This window comes from Nicotiana sylvestris, chromosome 12, assembly GCF_000393655.2.
Source record: "Nicotiana sylvestris chromosome 12, ASM39365v2, whole genome shotgun sequence".
In the NCBI taxonomy this organism is placed as follows: Eukaryota; Viridiplantae; Streptophyta; class Magnoliopsida; order Solanales; family Solanaceae; genus Nicotiana; species Nicotiana sylvestris.
The window spans coordinates 65,779,787-65,800,536 of NC_091068.1; positions in this window are offsets into that span (position 1 = coordinate 65,779,787).

Below are 20,750 nucleotides of genomic sequence, written 5' to 3' on the forward strand. Positions count from 1 at the left end.
CGACCTAATAGCAGATTGTAGGAAACAGCTACATCCAGCACCTGGAACTCCATGGTGAACTCAACTAGTCCTATTGTCATCTCAAGCACTATATCACTGGCTAAATCTATCCCTTCACTGTCAAATCCCCGAACGCAGATACTATTCTTGTGAATCCTTTCATCATCCACTTTCAACTTGTTCAAAGTAGAGAGAGGGCAAATGTTTGCACTGGAACCATTGTCGACCAATACCCGGGTAACCACGGAATCTTCGCATTTCATCATAAGATAGAGGGCTCTATTGTGCTTAGTACCATCTACGGGCAACTCATCATCAGAAAAAGTGACTTTGTTTACCTCAAATATCTTGTTGGCTATCTTTTCCAAATTGTTCACTGAGATTTTGTGGGGAACGTGAGCCTCATTCAGGATTTTCATCAAGGCCCGACGATGCTCATCTGAGTGGATTAACAATGATAACAGTGAAATCTGAGCATGCGTCTTTCTCAGCTGATCCACAATGGAATAGTCTTGCACCTTCATCTTTCTCAAAAACTCTTCTGTCTCTTCTTCAGTTACCGCTTTCTTCACTAGCACTGGGTTATCTTTGGAGGTTTTAGCTTTTCTTAACTCCTCGGGGACAAAGCATCTCCCTGAACGAGTCAATCGATGGGTCTCATAGAATTCTTCTTTAACTTCTTTTCCTTTGTAAGTCACTATCACCCGTTTATAATTCCACGGAATAGCCTTGTTGTTGACTATTGGTAACTGGGTTACAGGCTTGATAATGACAAGATCTGTACGGGCACACTGTGAAAGCTGCAGCAAAGGGAAAGGACTTTCACCAGTTTCTTGAGTGAGAAGCGGATGTTGGTGAAAAAAGACTCCACAATCATGACAGGATTGTTCGCCACTCCTGGCACAACCACTTTTGCCCTTTCTTGTTTTGCTGCAACATCACTTGAGGACCCCTTCTTGACTACCGTAGATGGTTCACTGTTTGTCCTGCTCAACTTGATTACCGATATCTCACTTGCTGATTTTTTAACCGGCTTGACTTCGCTGGACTGAATCATCATGACGGTCTGTGAAGGCTTCTTAGGCTCCCCTCCCTTATGCACTATCTCGATCATATTTGTCTCCTAATAGGTTGGCAATGGGTTCTGGTTGATATTGGGCACCTCCGGAGCTTGGACTTCAATCCGATTTGTATCAATGATCTCCTAGTTAACATTTTTCAAATGCCAGAATTTCTCCGTGTCATGCCCCGGAGCACCAGAACAATATTCACAACTTACAGAGTAATCCAGATTCTTCGGAGGAGGATTTGGTAGTTTTGACTCAATTGGCCTTAGCATATCCAGTTGCCTCAGCCTGTGGAACTAGTTAGTATAGGACTCTCCCAATGGAGTGAAGGTTTTCTTCCTCTGCAACCTCTCATTCTTAAATGCTTGATTGGGCTGGAAACCTGGTCCAGGAGGGTTTCGGTAAGTTCGTGGAGGTGGGTAGGTGTTTTGTGGGGCTGGCGCACGCCATTATGCGTGGGCGGGGGGTTGGTTGTATGTTTGGGCGTGGTGGACAGAAAAATGGGGGTCTGGTGATGGGTAGTAGTGTTGGGGTGGATTATACTGGGTATGTGGGTAGGTTTGGTGGTGGGGTCGAGGCTGATTACAGTGGTGAGATGAGTCCCTAGGTTCGAACCAAGCTCCTGAATCAATCGTTGCCACATCCTTTTTCTTCTTCTTTCCGATTACTCCCCCAGTTCCGCTCTAAATGGCCTGGGTAGTTGCCTTAATAGCCGAATAACTCATGATTTTGTTTGACTTGAGCCCTTCTTCTACCATGCTACCCATCTTCACTACCTCGTTGAAGGATTTACCTATGGCCGATACCAGATGGTCGTAGTAAGTAGGTTCTAGGGCCTGCAGAAAATAGTCCACCATTTCGCTTTCTTTCATTGGAGGGTCAACCCTTGTTGTCTGTTCTCTCCATCGAAAACCATACTCCTTGAAGCTTTCATTGTGATTTTTCTCAATCTTTGTCAGAGACAGACGATCCGGAACAATCTCGAGATTATACTGGAAATGGCAAGCGAATGCCTGGGCTAGATCATCCCATTATACCACCTACCGTGATCCTGCCGAGCGTACCACTCCAGCGCCAAACCACTTAGACTTTGACAAAAATATGCCATTAATAACTCATCTTTCCCGCCAGCTCCCTTCATTTTGCTACATAAACCTTTTAAGTACCAGATCACCGTGCCCATCATACTAATCAAACTTGGGAATCTTAAACCCCACCGGCAAATGAACATCTGGGAATAAACATAGATATTTGTAAGTCATGCTTACCTGACCTCCCAACCCTTGCATGTATCTAAATGATTGTTCCAGGCTTTTAACTTTCCTGAACATTTCCTCCTGTTCGGGATTTTTAGATGGTTTCTCAGTTTCCATAGGGAGATCAAAACGAGGAGTGTAGGAATATGGTTCCAGAGCTTTGAAAGTGGGCTTCAGGGGTAATATTAGTTGTCGTGGGTTTGGAATAAAGGCTCGCTAGAGGATCGGTGGAGTGTAGTGGGTGGGGGTGCCACGAAAATAGGAGTAGCTGGTGGAGGAGGGTAAGGAACTGGTTTGGGTGGTGGAGCTTGTGGTGTTTGGGAAGTGGTGCTCTGGTAGTGGTGGTATATGGGAAAGCCCGGAGACGAATCGGTAGTGGGAGGTTTTTGGGACTGAGCCAAGGGCGGGACAAAAGCAGGGTTGGCAGGGTAAGGTGGTGGTAGGTGCCCTTTTGCCCATGCCTGGTATATCTCAGCCATATGTTGTTTCAGCTTATACAACTCTTCTTTTAGATTAACATCCGACTCTTCCCCCTCTCTCGAAGGATCGATAACACTCGCATCAAGTTCTTGGTTAGCCATGATCGACTTGTTTTTGGACCTGGTGTTGTATGGATGAGTTGCCAGAATGCCAAACAAACTAACCATCGTCCTATACTCAGTATCAACAACAAACTTTATTAGCGATTAGAGCTTAACAGATAGGCAACCGCACGTTGGGGAATGTAACGCACCTAAGCAGTTAACCATTTCTATTATGCATTTGATCGGTTGCTTGTATCATCCCGGCTTGCCCTAACTTCCATTTGCAACTTCTTCCTCTCTTTTTTTCACTCATGCCTTTCTTTGCTTGATTTCTCGTTGTTCTTTATTCTCTCATTTCTCCCTCTTTCTTTGTCATTGTTTCCTTCCCACAGTTTCTTGCTTTCTCTCTCTTTTTCTTTTCTTTTCTCTCTTGTTTTTTTTCCCTTTTTTTCTTTTTTTTCCTTCTTTTTTTTCTTTTGGTTATGATCAAACCCTATGGAGATTGCCTATGTATCATGACCCCGCATGAATTAGACCAAGCGTAGTTCTGGGGGGTAATTGTAAAAATAAATAATAAAACATTTTGGGATTTTCAAATTTTCCATAAAACAAAAACTTTTTGATTACAACGACTAATCCTATCAAATTTAATCATAAAAACTAACAGACTCGAAAAGGGAAACTAACAGACTCCAACAGAAAGATAAAAACACAAACTCGAAAACAGACTAACAGACTCTAACAGAAAGACGAAAGCACAGACTCGAGTAAAAATCATGAATACATTAATGCCTCAATTGCTCCTGGGGCCCGCGGGACATCAGTCGGTCTCGCCACGGGCCTACACGTCAAATCCCTTTGGAGATGATAGATATCCTCTATTATCTGGCGGACAAAGGTCATTACAGTGGCAAAAAACATGGATCTGGTCATGTCTTCACACTTACTGCACTTCATTGTGATGTAGTCGGTGATCCTTCTGACCCTTTCTCTTATGACGCCTTTTTCTTGCAACAAACACCCAATCTGCTGGGCCCTAGCTTCCAAAGTTTGTTCAACTGTATGGTTTTGTTCTTGAATTTGTCGCAGATCTCTTTCTAACTGTGCCATCGCTGCATTACAGTGTTCTCTCTCTGCCTTAAAGTCTTTTGCCTGCTTAATCATTTTGTTCTCAAGGACGGTGATCTTTTTCTTCAACCCCACAACCTCATTGTCATACTTCTCTTTTAACTGTTTAACCAAGCGTGCTCGTTCCTTCGCATTCTTGGACAATTGTTTTCGAGCTCTTGCCAGTTTGCCTTCGGCCTTGTTCAGATCAAAACCATAGTCACCCACTTTCTACCTAAGGTTACCTATAAGCTTTTCATCTTTTGCACTTCTAGCGAGGTTTTCGGCTGCTATTTTCATTTGGGCTCGGAGGGCATCATTTTCTTTGGCTAGCTTTTTCTTTTCACTCTCATCCGCGACGGCTTACAACCTATTCTCAAATTGAAGATCCTTGACTTGCTTTTCCAGTTTGCTTATGGTAGCCCTATACTCATTTTCTTTAGCCAACCAATCCCATTGTGCTTGTGACGCCTCGACAAATTCTTGAAGATGGGGTCTTTTGGCCAGCCTTCCAAACTCAAATTCCCTTTTATACCAAGCAAGGTACCCTGGTGAAACTTCACCTTTGGATAGATCACGCACACAGGTATTTGCCGTCAAGTACTGACATTCACTCCAAATCTGGCGAACTGCTGCTTCATGAAATTGACCAGTAGAACCAATCTCGACTACCTGCATACTAAGGTCTTCATCCTTTGGAACTATTTGATATCTCCCCAGTTGTCTCAAAACCCGGTATAGCGCATAGGGCTGGATACTTCTGAGACCCATCAGGAGGAAGTGAGGCCCGGTAACTGGCATGTATATGATTTCATCTATAGGGAGCCACCTAAACGTCCATTCTATTTGATTTGCAGTGACGGAACGGAGACGTGATATCCATTCTGTGACCCATTCAGGCATGCTAAAACTGTCAACCCTCGTATAAAACTCCTCTATGCAGCTTTTCTCTGTTGACTCATAGTTCATGTATTGAGGACATGACATAGATGTTCAATCATCCATATTTGTAGAAACAAGTTGCACCCTTCAAAAATGTCTCCTCCGGCTTTGCAGGCTGTGAGAGCTCGGAAAATTTCAGACACTATCATGGGTGCGAGGGTGCTTTTGGCTTGAGTAAGCAAAGTGCTGACGACCCTAGCTATCCGTATATCGATATTCCCATCTTTCTTGGGAAACACTAGAATACCCAAGAATACCACCATAAAAGCAAAGCACCTGTGTTCCTCCCATTTTAGGCGATTCCCTTTGCTACAAATTTTGCTTTCTGGATTGTTAAACCCCCCTATGTGTCCGTATCGCTGGTATATAAACTGCAGAGTGGAAAAACCAGCTACCAAATCTGGGTAATAGACCCCCTGCTTATCTTTAAGGAATCTAGGAACCTGTGCACAGCGACGACTCTTAGAGCAATCAAATACTTGTGTCTCAGAGGAACTTCAGTGCTCCAAATATATCCGGCTATTTCTTCCAAAGTTGGTGTGAGTTCAAAATCTGAGAAATAAAATACGTTGTGAGCCGGGTCCCAGAACGTAACCAATGCCTTTATAATGTCTCCTCTAGGCCTGATCTTTAACAACCCGGTGAGACCTCCCAAGTATAGATTGACCCTATCTTGCCCTGATTTACCTAGATCTTCCCACCACATATACAGCTCCAAAGGGATCTTGTTCATGACTGTTATTGGCAAATTTTAACTCGTGCTCATTCTGCACATTTATTAGGGTGATTAAGCAAAATCATGACTCATTTGACTCAAGAAAAGTCAACACTATTTTTTTCGAATTTTCATTTCAAAAATAAAACCCGGCTTTGCAAATACGGCCTTTCAGCACTTCGGGGGAGAAGATTTAAAGGCTGTGCTTGCTAACCGGCCCGAAAATTCGAAAAAGAGACCAAAGGTGGTTGTTCTTACAAAAACAGCCTTCCGGCGTTCTTTTGGGACATTCGGCTATTTTCGACAAGAATGGCATAACCTTACTTATTTACAACAAAGTAATAAAATTTGGTCCTTTTGGGCTATTTTTGCAAAAAGAAAGTTGGACCCGATGGGGGTTGCCTACATATCCCACATATGGTGAGAATCAAACTGGCGTAGTTCGGGCAATTTTGACAAAACAAAAACCAACTATTTTTTCTTTAAAAACAAAAATTTCTCTTTTTTCTCAAAATTTCGGCAAAGTTTCAGTACATTTTGGACATTGGTTTTTCAAAAACAGGCAATTATCTCTCTCAGCCCTCACATTGACTTTCCTTTTCTCAACTTTTCCCCTATTATTCGATAAGCCGATCAACATGCAAATCTGAAGCAAATGAATGCACAAGTAGCAAGTAGAATGCATCAGGGTGGTCTTTTCATTTCGGGTACACCTGTCCTAGACAGACCCAACCCTTGTGTTGAGTCTACAAAGTTAAATGCACATGATGCAAACAACGTTCCTACTAAGGATACGGCATGAGGCTGAGTTATTCTAAGTATAAAGCTTGGGTATACTGTTCTAGGCTTGTGCACCCGAGCCAACAACTCGAGATGAGGAGGGGGCTACGTACCGGGAACCAAAAGGCCATCCGACTTGGTAAATTGTCCGAGTCTCTTTCTTATTTCAAGGTATGACACTAACAGAATAGGGAGTCACGCCAGCGTGCACATCCCCGAAGATGAGAAGAGAAGGGTTTCGTAACAGTTTATATACAGTTCCGATAATATTAAAGCAGTAAAAAGCAGCACTTAGCACATTAGGCCCAAACATGTGAATAAAATCAGATAATAAATAAAGTCAAATACAATAATTATTCTAAGCTCTAATTCTGAACCCTGAACCAGAGATTCTGGGTTCGGTCCCAGTAGAGTCGCCAGAACTGTCATACCTCCTTTTTCCTACACCCGAAAAGGGTATAAGGGAGTTTTTTCCAATTTAAGTAACAATCGAAACGGGATTATTTATTTAGAAATCAGAGTTGCCACTTAGGATAATTTATTGTGTCCCAAGTACAGTCCGCGAACACAGAAATTCGGATAAGGAATTTTGTTAACTCGGGAGAAGGTGTTAGGCATTCCCGAATTCCATGGTTCTAGCATGGTCGCTCAACTGTTATAATTGGCATATTATCTGATTTTAGTACATGTTTTAGCCTATGATGCAATTTTAACTTGTTAGCCGTTTTTAATTATTTTTAAGGAAGATTGCAATGTCATTTAAAATACGTCTTGAACCACGTCACATAAATGCACCCCATGTCCTCGACATAGTTTATCTAACCTTGTTGAGATTTGGATTTGGGTCACATAAATGCACACCCAAGTTTAGGAAAGTAATTTAAATTACGCGTCTAAAGCGACTATGCACTTTCAAGTTTGCGAGGGCCATGGAAAATTAGCTAATGGCACATCTCGTTTTCTAAAGGTTCAAATTAGTTAAGTGAGGGCCATGCATTTTGAGGTTTTATTCGGCACGGCACACCTCGATTTATTCCAACCCAAAAGGTTTCTAAATTAGCTCATGGGGGCCATAAATTGTTCATTTGGCTAATATGGCACACCTCCAATCTAAAAAAAACCAAATTAATTAAATGAAGACTAAAATTTTAATTACTCTAAGCTAAAGTCCAAGCTAATTCAGCAAAAACCAATGACTAATACTAGGCAACGTCCAATCCCCTTCAAAACTTGGGCCTGAAATGAGACCCAATAGCATGTCAAAATTACAAGGCCAACAAATTGCTGATTGCACAATGGCTTAAACTGAGCCCACGAGAATCCGGCTCTGAAGCCATCCCATTGTATCAAAATTGGGATTCAGGATCGAACTCCTTTAATGGCACAAAACATACATTAAATTTGGAATTAAAGCTGATTCTAAATCAATTTTTTTTAACTAAATAAAATAGATGAGAGGTGAATTGCAGTTAGGACTCATAGATCCTATATGGTTTGACACTGTACCACCATAGCCTTAAACAATGATTTTAATAACTGAGAATCCAAACAAAACCTGTGGATCACGGATTCAAGAGAGAGTACTGCCCAGATCGACTAACTTAAGAACCATAAAGAATCATTTGTGCCTTACACACATGCTAATAATAAATTGTCTAGAACTCAAGGTAAAAAGAAGAATATAGAGTTTGACTAAACAGACTAGTACCCAAACTTTCATAATAGTTCCAAACCAAATATCATGATAAAATGTTCAATTATACAACACCAATGTCTAACCACTAATTCAACTAAACAAATTGTTACCCAAGTTTTCATGGTAGTCCCAAGTTAAATACAATGGTAGAAACTCACTTACTCAAACCAGAACTCAATCAGTCGAGACAACAACATCAGGTTTAAAAGAAAATCAAAATAACACAATTGAATCAACAAAATAAACTAATGCTATGCTTTAAACTTCTGCCTTGCATTTCATTCCTCAAGTCAAACTTCACAAACAAATGAGGTTCAGGAGCATGTACCTGAATATAGCAAAGACAGAACCAGAAACTCAGTTTGAGATTAGGAAGAAATGAACAGCAGCAATAGATCAACAGTGAGAAGCGTCAACAGGAATCAACTCAAACCCAGTAATGGAATGGTAAACCAACCAGCAGAAACTCAAACCAAAACTTTCAAAGACCGAGAGTTCAATCCATTTCAACCCAAGTGTGAGATCTCATCATTTTTTTCCGTAGTTTTAACTAAGTAATGAAGATCAAAAACTATAGACTAAGCAAATTTGAGCCAATTTTTCAAACAAGTAATGCAAGGAAATCAGTGTTAAGTTCAAGTATGCAACCATTTCAGTTTTTCTGGATTTTTCTTCTCTAAAATCTTGACTTTAGTCTCAAGTAATAATGCCTTTATAGGCAAGCTATTAGGACAGCCTAAAAGGATTAGTTTTTGCACTTTGCACCTTTTGATATTTTTATTTTAGCTCTAATACCCTTAGTTCAGAAATTAAACTTTCAAAATAACCCTCATCCCAGCTTCCTAGAAGCTTCCCTAGTCTGTTACTGAAATATTCCTTACGCCAATTACCCAGATTACCCCTTAAACCTCTGAAAATTACCCCTCCAGCCAAAATATGGGTCAAACTGACTCGACTCAATTTGGTATGGGTCTGTAACCCAAGTTGAATTCCCTCTTGGGCTCTTGATTTTTTCAGAGCCCATTTCAAATCAATCAAAGATTCACAGTTTTAAGAACTGATCAAAATTTCCCAAAAGAAAACCCGGAAACCTTTTAAAATGCAATCAAAACAAAGAAGAGGGTGAATGAACTAATTAACCTAAACACATAACAGGAAATTAACTAAGTTATAGGCCTAATCAAATTAATTAGGTGACTAAACGGGAGATGAAATTAGAACAATAACCATGCTATTAACAAAAGAAACTAAACAAACTAAGAAGGACTGGAGAAACAGACTTGGAAAAGAAAAAAACTGGCGAAGAACAAACGGACAATTATTGACCTCGGCCAAGACTTTGGTCAAATTTCAATTGAGTTGTCCAAAGAATAGAAAAGAAAAGAAGAAGAAAGAAGGTTGAAATAACACAAAATGAACAAAATAACAGAAAGAACTCACCGAACAAAGCTCGAACTCGAGACTTGACACTCCGATTTCATCCCCAAATAATGTCAATCGCTTGTTCTTTGTTAAGAACAAGCGAACAACGTTATTTCGTGAAAAAACCATCCCTAAAAGCTCATGAGAATTGGAGCAATAACCCTGCATGTACAGGTTTGGATTTGGTTTCTAGGGCTCGAACTTTAGATTTAAGATTCGAGACGTTCTAGCAAGATTCGAGGGAAACAGATATGGGATTTGGAACGAGGGGGTCATGGTGGTTATGTGGTATCGATTTGGGGTCATTTGGTAACGGCGCCGCCACCGGAGAGTGGAGAATTTAGGGGCGGTGCTAGGGTTTTGTTCTTGAGTCTTTGAAGATTGGGGGGGCATGAGAGAGACGATGAAAGAGGGGGGGTTAGGCGTTTGGACAGTTTTATATTAAAAGGGACCCCAGTTCCCATCCGTTGGATTGAAGGGAAACCAACGGCCGAGATTCAACCGAAGTAAAATGGAGTCGTTTGGTAACTGAACGGTGTCGTTTGGATTGTTGGTGGGGGAGACCGGTTGGGGCGAATCTGGGCTGGACTTTAAACGGGTATAGAAAAAATGATTTGGGCCGGGAATTTCAAACCTTTTTGGCCTAACAATCTGACTCTTCATTCTTTCTCTTTTCCTTTTCAATTCATTTTTCTTCAAAATTTTCTTCTTCTTTTTTTCAAAATTAAAATTAAAACCTAAATTAAATCTTAAAACTAAATTAATCTATCAAAAACACTAATTAAACCTAAATAATAATTATCATAACTAATTAAAAAACCAAATTTAAAGAAAATCTACCAAAATTCAAAACTAAAATTAGAACGTGCAAAAATAAGTTATTTTTTGTGATTTTCCATTTCTTATAAAACAACTAATTTGCTAATTAATCTAACAAAATGTAAGATTAAATCCTAAATGCAAATGCAACATATTTTTGTATTTTTCATGAATTAAACAAAATAAATATGCGCAGACAAATGCAAGCCATAACAAAAAATGCTACGAAAATCCATGAAATTGCAAACAATGGAAAAAATATTTTGTTTTGAATTTATGGGAGTAATTCATATAGGGTAAAAATCATGTGCTCACAATTTATTATCGAGTTTAAAGTTTAGAGGGAACAAAAAAATAATAGTAATTTTATGTCATCTCTTAAGTTCCAATCATTACCCCAAAACCATAAATAATGTTAGCGTGTTCTGCGTAGTAAGTAAAAGTGCTTCATTTGCTCACATGGAAAAAGAAAAATAATGCATTGAAAGCTATTAACCAAACAAAATAAAATTCTTATTTCATTTCTTTTGGCTTGATTGGTCGTGATAAGTAATAAAATAAATCTGTAATCTATCCTTTCGCTAAAAGTAGTATAGAGGAAGAAGTGATTATTTCGTAAAAGTAATCATTCAAGAATCAACATAATACACAGATTTTTTTTGGTACAAAATATTGGTGTGGTGTTACTTGTTAACTCCGCCCCTGCTTGTAAAGTATAATTGATCTAAAGTTCGGATAAAAGAGAATAATTAAAGTATGTTGACAACAATTGCTACTATTATGCCTTAATTAAGTTAGTCGTGACCGGCTGTATGAATTTTTATTACCTATTTTGCTCAACTTGGTACCATTTTATTATAATATCTAGTGACTTGGTGTTCTTTAACACAAAATAAGGTTTTCTACAATTTCTATTGATATACACTTCTCTAAACAGATGAACATTAGAAGAAATATTTCACAGATGTTTCAAACAACTGAGATGTTTGATATATTCAAAAAGATGTTTGAAACATCTGAGATGTTTGATATATTCAAAGAAATGTTTAAGCGTCTTCTCAGATTGTTTGTGCAGAACCTGGCAACCATTCTGTCTTTCCCTCACACTTTAAAAATACTAGGAGAAAAAGGAAGTGAGGAAGAAGAAAAGGGGTAGGAGGAGGAGAAGAAGAAGAAGAAGAAGAAGAAGAAGAAGAAGAAGAAGAAGAAGATAATAATGATGATGATGATAAATGAAAAAAGAAGATGCTTAACGAAGACGAAGATGAAACATCTTGAAATGTTTCAGATATTGTTAGAGGTGTTTAAACAACTCACAGGCAATGGTGGAGGTAAGATTTTCGCTAAGGGGGTTCAAAAAAGAAAAGGTAAAAAATTAAAAGAGGTTGTGCCTAATGGGATGAACCGGCTATCTCACAAATCACAAAGGTTTTGAACCCCCTTGAACACGAGCTATGCTTTTAGGTTGTGTCAAGGAGATCAAAATATAATATATAGAGGCACAAAATGAATTTTGTTTTATATGTACAATGTAATTTTCCGACGAAGGGGGTTCGGGTGAACTCCCTTCCACCCCTTAAATCCATCCCTACTCAGAGGATGTTTCAAACAACTTGATAGATGTTTAAACATCTCTCAAGATATAGATGTTTGAAAAATTTTAGTAAAACATTTGATCCAAAATCATTTCAAATCCAATTCAAATAAATTTCAAATGATTTCAAATTTTGTATTTAACCTCCAAATATTATTCCCGGCAATCTCAAACAATACCACTTCAAACCAACATAAAAATCAAGTTCGAAATTTCAAATTCATCTCAAAACTTCAAAGTTGGTTAAACAATGGTATATCCTCAAAATTAATATAGTTGGAATCATCTACAAAATTTGAAGAAGAAGAAACTCGAGAAGGAGGATGAGGAGATCATACGGGGTTTTATGTTTTTTCTTGATATTTATTTTTTAATGTTCAACTTTTAATATTTCAAATTTGACCCCCCATCTCATAATCATTCCCTAATCACTTGTTTGAATAAAAATAAGAGGATTTTTCTAAAGCACTAAAGTTAGAGACTAATTATCATATATAACTATAGTTTGTCTAATTACTATTTGTAGCTATTGTTCAATTGTTACTAGTTTGTATCACTTGTATTCAGACACACAACGAATACAACTTGTGTCAACTGCATTCATTCGCACAACGAATACAATTTATATCAACTATATTCATTCGCACAACAAATACAACCTGTCAAATTAAGAAATTAACCATGAACGTAAACTGCCATTGATATGGAACCTTGAGCTCGAGAGACAAATGAGAGATTGAGTTCTGAAAGAGAAGAAGCTTCTGGACAAATGAAAATGAGGAAATGAAGACTAACTTATATTCATTTGCTATATTTCTTTTATATACACACGTGTGATGGGAAAATAAAATATCTAATTGACTAATGCTAACACCTAATTACAGAAGTACCTGTAAGATAGCTACTACTAATTACATGAATAAATACTCTCAATATCCCCCTCCTAAGTTGGAGGTAATGTACTTACAGCCAACTTGCTAAGAATATTAGTGTGCTAAATTCCTGTTAAGGTCTTGGTTAATATGTCTGCCAATTGATCGTGTGTGAAAATGTGGTAGAGGCTGATTAGTCCCTCATGTAGCTTATCCCTTACAAAGTGACAATCCACCTATATATGCTTTGTACGCTCATGAAACACAGGGTTCCTTGCCATATACACTTCAGCATGGCTATCACAGAAGACAAATATAGGATGTTGGCAAGGTACTGTAAGCTCTTCCAGCAATCTCTTAACCCAGATCAACTCGCCAACTACCCTCCTAACAGACCTATATTTTGTTTCTGTAAAGGATAAGGAAACTATCTCATGTTTCTTCGATTTCTAGCTAATTAGACTATCACCAAGCAAGACAATGTAACCACTCACTGATCGTCGCGAATCAGGGCATGCTGCCCAGTCTAAATCACAAAAAGCCTTTACTGTACAATCTAAACTATTGGAAAGGAAGATTCTCATTTTTAAGGTACCGCAGAACATGTATGGTAGCCCTGAGATGTGGCTCTTTGGGAGCATGCATAACACTATAAGAAATATTCGATCTTGTATTGGTCAGGAAGTTAAGCTTCCCAACCAATTTCCTATAGTGTGTATGATCAGGCAATAGAGATCCCTCATCGGCCTTTAATTTAATGCTGCAATCAAAAGGAGTAGAAACTATAGTATATTGATTGCCATACTCCTTCAATAGGTCTGTAGTGAACTTCCTTTGGGATATGAGAACCCCTTCATCTTTATAAAATACTTCTAATCCCAAGAAATAGTGCAACCTTCCTAGATCTTTGATCTTGAATTGATCATGTAAGAAGATCTTCAGTGCTTTAATTTCTTCAAGGTTTATGCCTGTGAGTATCACATTATCTATATAGACTGAAACAAATACAACCGAAGTGTCATCCCTTTTATAGAATAGTGAATAATCATTCGCTAAATATGTGAAACCCCTTGTACACAATAACTCACTTAGTTTATCATACCATTGTCTGCTTGTTTTAGTCCATATAAGCACTTGTTCAACTTGCAAACCACATTCGGGGCTTCAACCTCCAGCCCATGTGGGACCTCCATGTACACCTCCTCATGTAAATCTCCATGCAAAAAGGCATTATTTACATCTAGTTGGAAAAGCTCCCATCCTCTCTTGATTGCTATGTTGATCAAGGTCCCCACAGTTGTCATCTTGATGACTGGAGAAAATGTCTCAGTGTAGTCTATGCCTGCTTGTTGCGTGTATCCCTTTACCACAAGCCTTGCTTTGAATCTTTCAACACCTCCATCTACTGTGTGCTTGATTTTGTATACCCATTTGCATCCTATAGTTTTCTTACCCGCAGGTAATTGCACTAGATCCCAAGTGTGGTTAGCATACAAAGCCTCAAACTCCTGTGTCATGGCTGCCTGCCATGCAGAACTCAAGGATGCCTCCTCATAAGAACATGGCTCACAATAATGAGAGATATTTTCATCATATCCTGACTGTCCTTGCTCAATGCGGTAAAAGATTGTCTGGTGTTTAGCAAAAAGTGCATTAAGTGAACTGGTGTGTGTTGTATTGTTTTTCAGGTTTGGCAGAGAATAAACATATTCATTGAGGTAGGTAGGTATTTTAACTGTTCTGGATGGTCTTATAGGCACTACATGTGAAGATGTGTGACTATCAGAATGATCAGAAGTATTTGGGTGGTCTGGTGAAGTTTTAATTCTACTTTGGTCAATAGTTTTAGGTCTAATAGATAAAGGAGTGCTGGTGACAGAACTTGGTGAGGTCCTGGTTTGTAGCAGACAATCACTTGAAGTATCAGACATATGATTTATACAAGTAGAATCTAAATGTAGTGATGGCAAGACATAAGAAAAGGATACATGGTTGGAAGGAACAGCAAAAAGAAAAATATGTTCATGAAACTGGACATCCGGTGTGGCACTTGACTTTTAGGAAGATAAGTGGGATGTCGCGCCCCCTTTTTTCCCTCCGCGGAGAGAAGTCCGAGTTCCGATGTTCATGGGGATAATAACTCATTTCCTTTTGGGATTTGGGTATTTGAAGAGTCACCACCTAACAAATTTATGGTGCGTTAGGGAACCTAGAGTAATTAACTCTTAGACTAGTTTACATTATTAGAGATTTAGGGTAGGAGCTCAAAATAACTTTGAGGGGAAGATGTTAGACACCCCTTTCGGTCCACAATAGTGGGTCTCGACTGAACTCATACTTATGAGTTAGTCCTTTAACAAACAAGAAGTTAAAACACATAATTTGTAAATAAAAGCATATCGGACACTGTTTGACTCAAATAATAATAAGACAAAGAATTTGAGCAAGTTGCATATAAAAGAGTAAAGTTTAAACATTGGGAATTAGAGAGAGGGGTCCTAGGTTGATTAGCCTACAGGATCACCTCACACAATGCCCGGTAAACACTCCTCAATAAGGGGCTACACGTGACATTAGCGCGTAGTCATCATATCCTTTTCTACCCAATTTCCACCCCTTTGGTCATAACATAAAGCGTTCTAATAACCTAAAATGTCTTATGTGTGCACTACCCGTCCCTTCCTCGTGGCCCTGGAGGTATTTCAGGACCTCTACTTTTGGACAGTTCAAGACCTTCCTAAGGTTTTAAAGGATAAAAGTCTAGGCGTCAATCAAGAACAGTTAGGACTGCATTTAAAGGGAACAAGTTATAGGCCCACAGTTACCTCCACAAATATAACAAGTAATTACACGTGTTCAAACAACAGTCAAGTCTTTAAGAGAAGATCCTAGAACATGATATTTAGGTGAGCAGGGATTACACAGCCTTGAATTAGGACAAAGTGTCAAAATCCTATTTAGCTAGCCTACTGGTTTAAACCAGTTAAATCTGGACAGTTTTAAATAGTAAAAGCACAGTTTCAGAGTTGCAAAATTTTAATCGCCCTATAGGTTTGCCTAAATGCAGACAATGATGTCCTAAGAGCGGGATATCTACATTGATTTAGTAAAATAGTGAACAGTTTTAAACGGATACTTGAGATCCTATAGACATGTTTTCTAGCAGTAGTAAATTAAGGCAGTGTATGGAAACTCATTTAAAGAAATGGATAGTAATTGAACCAATTTGAACACGAATTAGACATGAATTAAACTGACTTTTTTAACCAAACTGATTTTAGTTCTATAGGCAGGATTTCTTATTTTAATTCCTATAGGCATGGTATCTAATTGTTAAGAGTTGATGGCATGATTTCTAGTGAAACAAATGCAAATACATGCAGTGGCAGAAATAGAACTCAATTACTTTACACTTTATAGGCATGGTATCTAGTTATTGAAGCCATTTAAATTCTATAGGCATGATTTCTAATTACAAAGCCATTTAGATCTTATAGGCATGATTTCTAATTATAAAGTTGATTTTAACCCTATAGACATGATTTCTAATATTGTAAAAGTAAAGTAAACATAGCAAGTGTTTTAACACAATCCTATAGGCATGGTATCTATCTGAATTACCCTAACAGATATAACTACCCATCCCTTTTCACTAATCACCCCAATGTTGTTTACAAATAATTATTACAGACCAGCTGAAATAAATTACATAAATAAATAAAGAAGAAAATGAAGAAGTTAACTATAGGGAGCCTGAAGCAGGCCCATATGACTTCCCAAGCCTCCGATAGCCTCAATACCAAAGTTCCATAGACAATATCATGTCTAAGTGTGTCAAAATTCCTTAAGGACCTCAAAGATCCCGGGCAGTGCTCACACCTAGACCCTTTCTCAACAACAACTGATTTAAGTGCAGTGTGGAAGGGCCAGCTCTGACATGCGAGAGTTCAGAGAGATCTCAAGAATCTCAAGGCAGTACACATACCAGAGGGGCAGAACCTAATACTCTAGGAGTAATGTGGGAGTGCATAATGACTTTGAAAGGGTTTGGTAGACAGAGAAAGAAGATCTTAGTAGCAGAAAGAACTTTTATGAAAGTCAGAACAAAGTTAAGAGTAGGAATAGTTTAAGAAGATATTTAAAAAAATAGTCAGAAAGCAGGCTAGAGAACATACAGCTTCAGAACAGATCTCACATAAAGGGAAGAGGTAGGGGAATACCTAGCATATATACACCTTACTGATGGCAATCAAATACATTGATGGTAGTTGCAAAGTTAAGTTGAGAACACATAGGTTTAAGACACAAACAGAATTACATTAGAACAAACTATACTAGAAAAACATTTAAAATTTTAGAACAAGCAGGGTTTGGTCATGCTAAACAGTATAAAACCATAAACTTAAAACATGCTTTGTGATACAATAATCTACGCATGTTGATTGTATACTAAGTAAAATAGCTCATAAACTGGAAATCAAGATTGGTAAACTGCAGGAACAAAGTAAACACATAGCTTGGAATGTGAATTGAATCAGAACATACCAGTTAAGGAGAGTATGTAGAATATAGAGTAAAAATAATGCTAGTAATCATCCTTGGCTTACAGCCGGCTGAACTAATAGGAGTTGCAAGGAACATAAGAGAGTAAAGAGCTTTTGAGAGTATAATAGTGCAGATGAACTAGAGTTCATTGTCCTTCTTTTCTTTTTAAAGAAGAGGAGGTTTATATAGGAATCAAAAACTTAACAAACAAGGTAATAAATCAAGTAAGCATTAAATCAGGGAAACCATATGTGAATCAGCAAGATTTCCTTTAATCAAGGGACAACTCAACCAACGGTAAAACATACTCAGTATTTAAGGAAAGGAATAAAGTAAAACTTAGGTATAAAATAGGTAATTAAGGGTAAATGCACAGTAGTTTAATTAAGGAAACAAATCAATAATAATCAGTGGAATACAAACAAGGCAGGGAAAACGATTAAGGCAGGTAAATTCAATCAAATTGAGTAAAGAAGTAAGAATCAAACGTTTAAAGGAAAGTATTCCAATTAAACCAGAGATTAAGGGATTCAGAATAATCAAGGGTTCAGTCAAAGAGGGAGTCATGGAAGAATCAGCATGCTTAGCATATAAAATGAGGTAAAGCATGAGTAGTCGAGAATCGATACATAACTTTAACAAAAGTTAAACAACACTGATTCAAGGAGAAGTATACAAGTCTTGATGTGAATAGTCAAGATGAACATAAGTACATAGAATCAGTGAAAGCTCAAACTAAGAAACTCAGTAGAAGCATATTAAGGCAAGAAAGTTACAAGAACTCAAAGCAAGAACCATTTAGATATACTAATACTCAGAAACCAAACGAATAACCCTAAAAATTAGGGCTTTAGCACAAACGAGTTAAGGTTGTAGTAGACTCATAGAATCAGTCAAAATATGTGAGAAACAGAAGTTTAAACATAAAAAATCATTAAACAGAGTTTTAAAAGAAATTCCGGAAACCCTAATTTTAGAAAAAGATGAAAAATCACTTGAAATCATACGATTCTTATAAAGAAACTCAAGGCTATTATAAAACACACAAGGAACAAACTCAAATCGTTTTAGATTTCTACATATCTAGGAGTTTTAGAAACGAATTAGGGTTTCGAAGAGAACCATACAAAGATGAAAAAACCTGTTTAGAAAACCATAGATCGTGGCTAGTATAGGACGATTTCACTCGAAATCACATTGGAATGGACATGAACAGGTGAGAGATGAACCCTAGATATAAGTTGACATGGTCTTAGTCCCTTGAGGGCCTTAGAGATGGCAAGAATGACATGAGAGAAACCATTGGAGGCCTGAGAGATGGTGAGAGGTCACCGGAGATGGCCATAGATAGGGGGTCGACGTTTGGAGATTAGGGTTTAGGTTGAGAGTGTTTGAGAGCAGAGGGGATTTCAAGGCAGCGGTGTAAATGAAAATGATAGGGTTTTGGGGGTCTTTGGTTTAATTTAGGAAGTGGGAAATGGTAGTTGTTGATCTTTGTGATCAACGGCTGGGATTAAAAGGTGTGGGGGCCGGATCGGGTATTTGGGGTGTGGGCCGGGTATTTTAATCAGAAATTGGGCTGGGTATTGGGATTGGATTGGGTTGAATTGGGGCTAAAATTGAAATATGATTAGGCCATATTTTAAATAGCCATTTTAACACTAATAATTTATAAGAAATAATAAATAATTTCTGAAAAAATAATTTTGTGTACTAAAATGATTTAAAATAATTGTTTAAAATTTTAAAAATATAAAAGGCTATTTTATGTATTAAAACGTAATTATGCTTTAATAGGGCTAGTATTGCAAATATATGCAAATTAACTAAAAAATGTAAATGCAATTATATAAAATGCACTAAAAATATTTAAGTAGTATTTTGGCATAAATATGAAATTTATATGGCTAAATTACCACAAAAAAATAGTTTGAAAGATAATTATTGGAAATTTTATGAGTAAAAAGAGAGGAAATAAATCAATTTGAAGTCTTTAAAAATTATTAAAAAAATTATAAAAATGCTTATACATGCTTATATATGTACATATGTTATTTGAAAGTATATATATGTATTAAATATATATATAAAAAAAATTGGGTATCAACAGGGGATATCACTAAATGGAGTATACCCCTAGAAATAGAAATTCCGATTGAATGGACAAATGTCTTGTTTAAGAAAGTAAGGCACGACCATGGAAGTAATGAAAAAAAAAGTTATGTAGTTGGACCATCTGTTCTATCAATTCGAGTTTTGCTTCTCTAGAGAAGATGAGAGGCTCAAAATGAAAGTGTTCGCAACACATAATGAAAGGATACTAATTAAGCCGACTAAAAGGAAAAATATGTTCATGAAACTGGACATCCCTAGAACTATGTATCCTCTTGGTGGCCAAATCTAGTACCTTGTAACCCTTTTTCGCCAAAAGGATATCCCACAAAGATATGAGGTCCAGTTCTTCGTTCAAACTTATCTTTGTGAGCTTTGAGAATAATAGGATAACACAAGCATCCAAAGCTTTTGAGATGTGAAAATTTTGGTTTTCTTTTGTACAGGACCTCAAAAGGACATTGTTGTTAAGGACTATGGAAGCCAGTCTATTTATCTAGTAGGTGGCTGTAAGAATGCACTTTTTCTAATACTTAATAAGTAATTTGGATTGGTATAATAAAGCTCTTGTAGTCTCAAGTAAGTATTTATGTTTTCTGTTGTGGTGTATACAGATAAGTCTTTTGGTGCACAATGACCTTTGGTTGAAAAAATAACGAGCATTCATTGTTAACAAACTCCATCCCATTGTCAGATCGCATGGATTTAACGGAAGAATTAAACTGATTTCCTATCATGCACACAAAGGCTTTGATAACCTAAAGTGTGTTACTTTTCTGCTTAACAGGTGTGTCCAGTATTCTTGTAATAATTGCAGAACAACCGAGATCTATTAAGTGGAAGACTAGTCCTGTATGAATTATTCCCCGCAATGTTTCTTTGTTGAGCATAATTGGTATTGAATGTGTTGTTCACAGGTCCATTGACGTTCAGTGAAGCAGATTCCATGACCAAGTGACTATTCGGCCTAACCTCTCTCTATTTTTCTTCTTGAATCAAGATGGAAAAAGCTTGTGCTATGGTAGGTAATGGGTTCATCATCAAGATACTTCTCCTCACAACTGTATATACCTCATTTAATCCCATTAGAAACTGGATTAGTGTCTGATCATGCTCAACCTTATGCATATTGGCCTTGTCACCACAAGTACACTAGTAACTATATTGCGCATGTGTGTTCAAGGTGTTTAGTTCCTCCCAAAATCTTTTCATTTTTGTATAATATCCTATAATATCTAGGGCTCCCTGACTCAATTCATTGATTTTCCTCTGAAGTTGATAGAGTTTTGCTCCATTCGT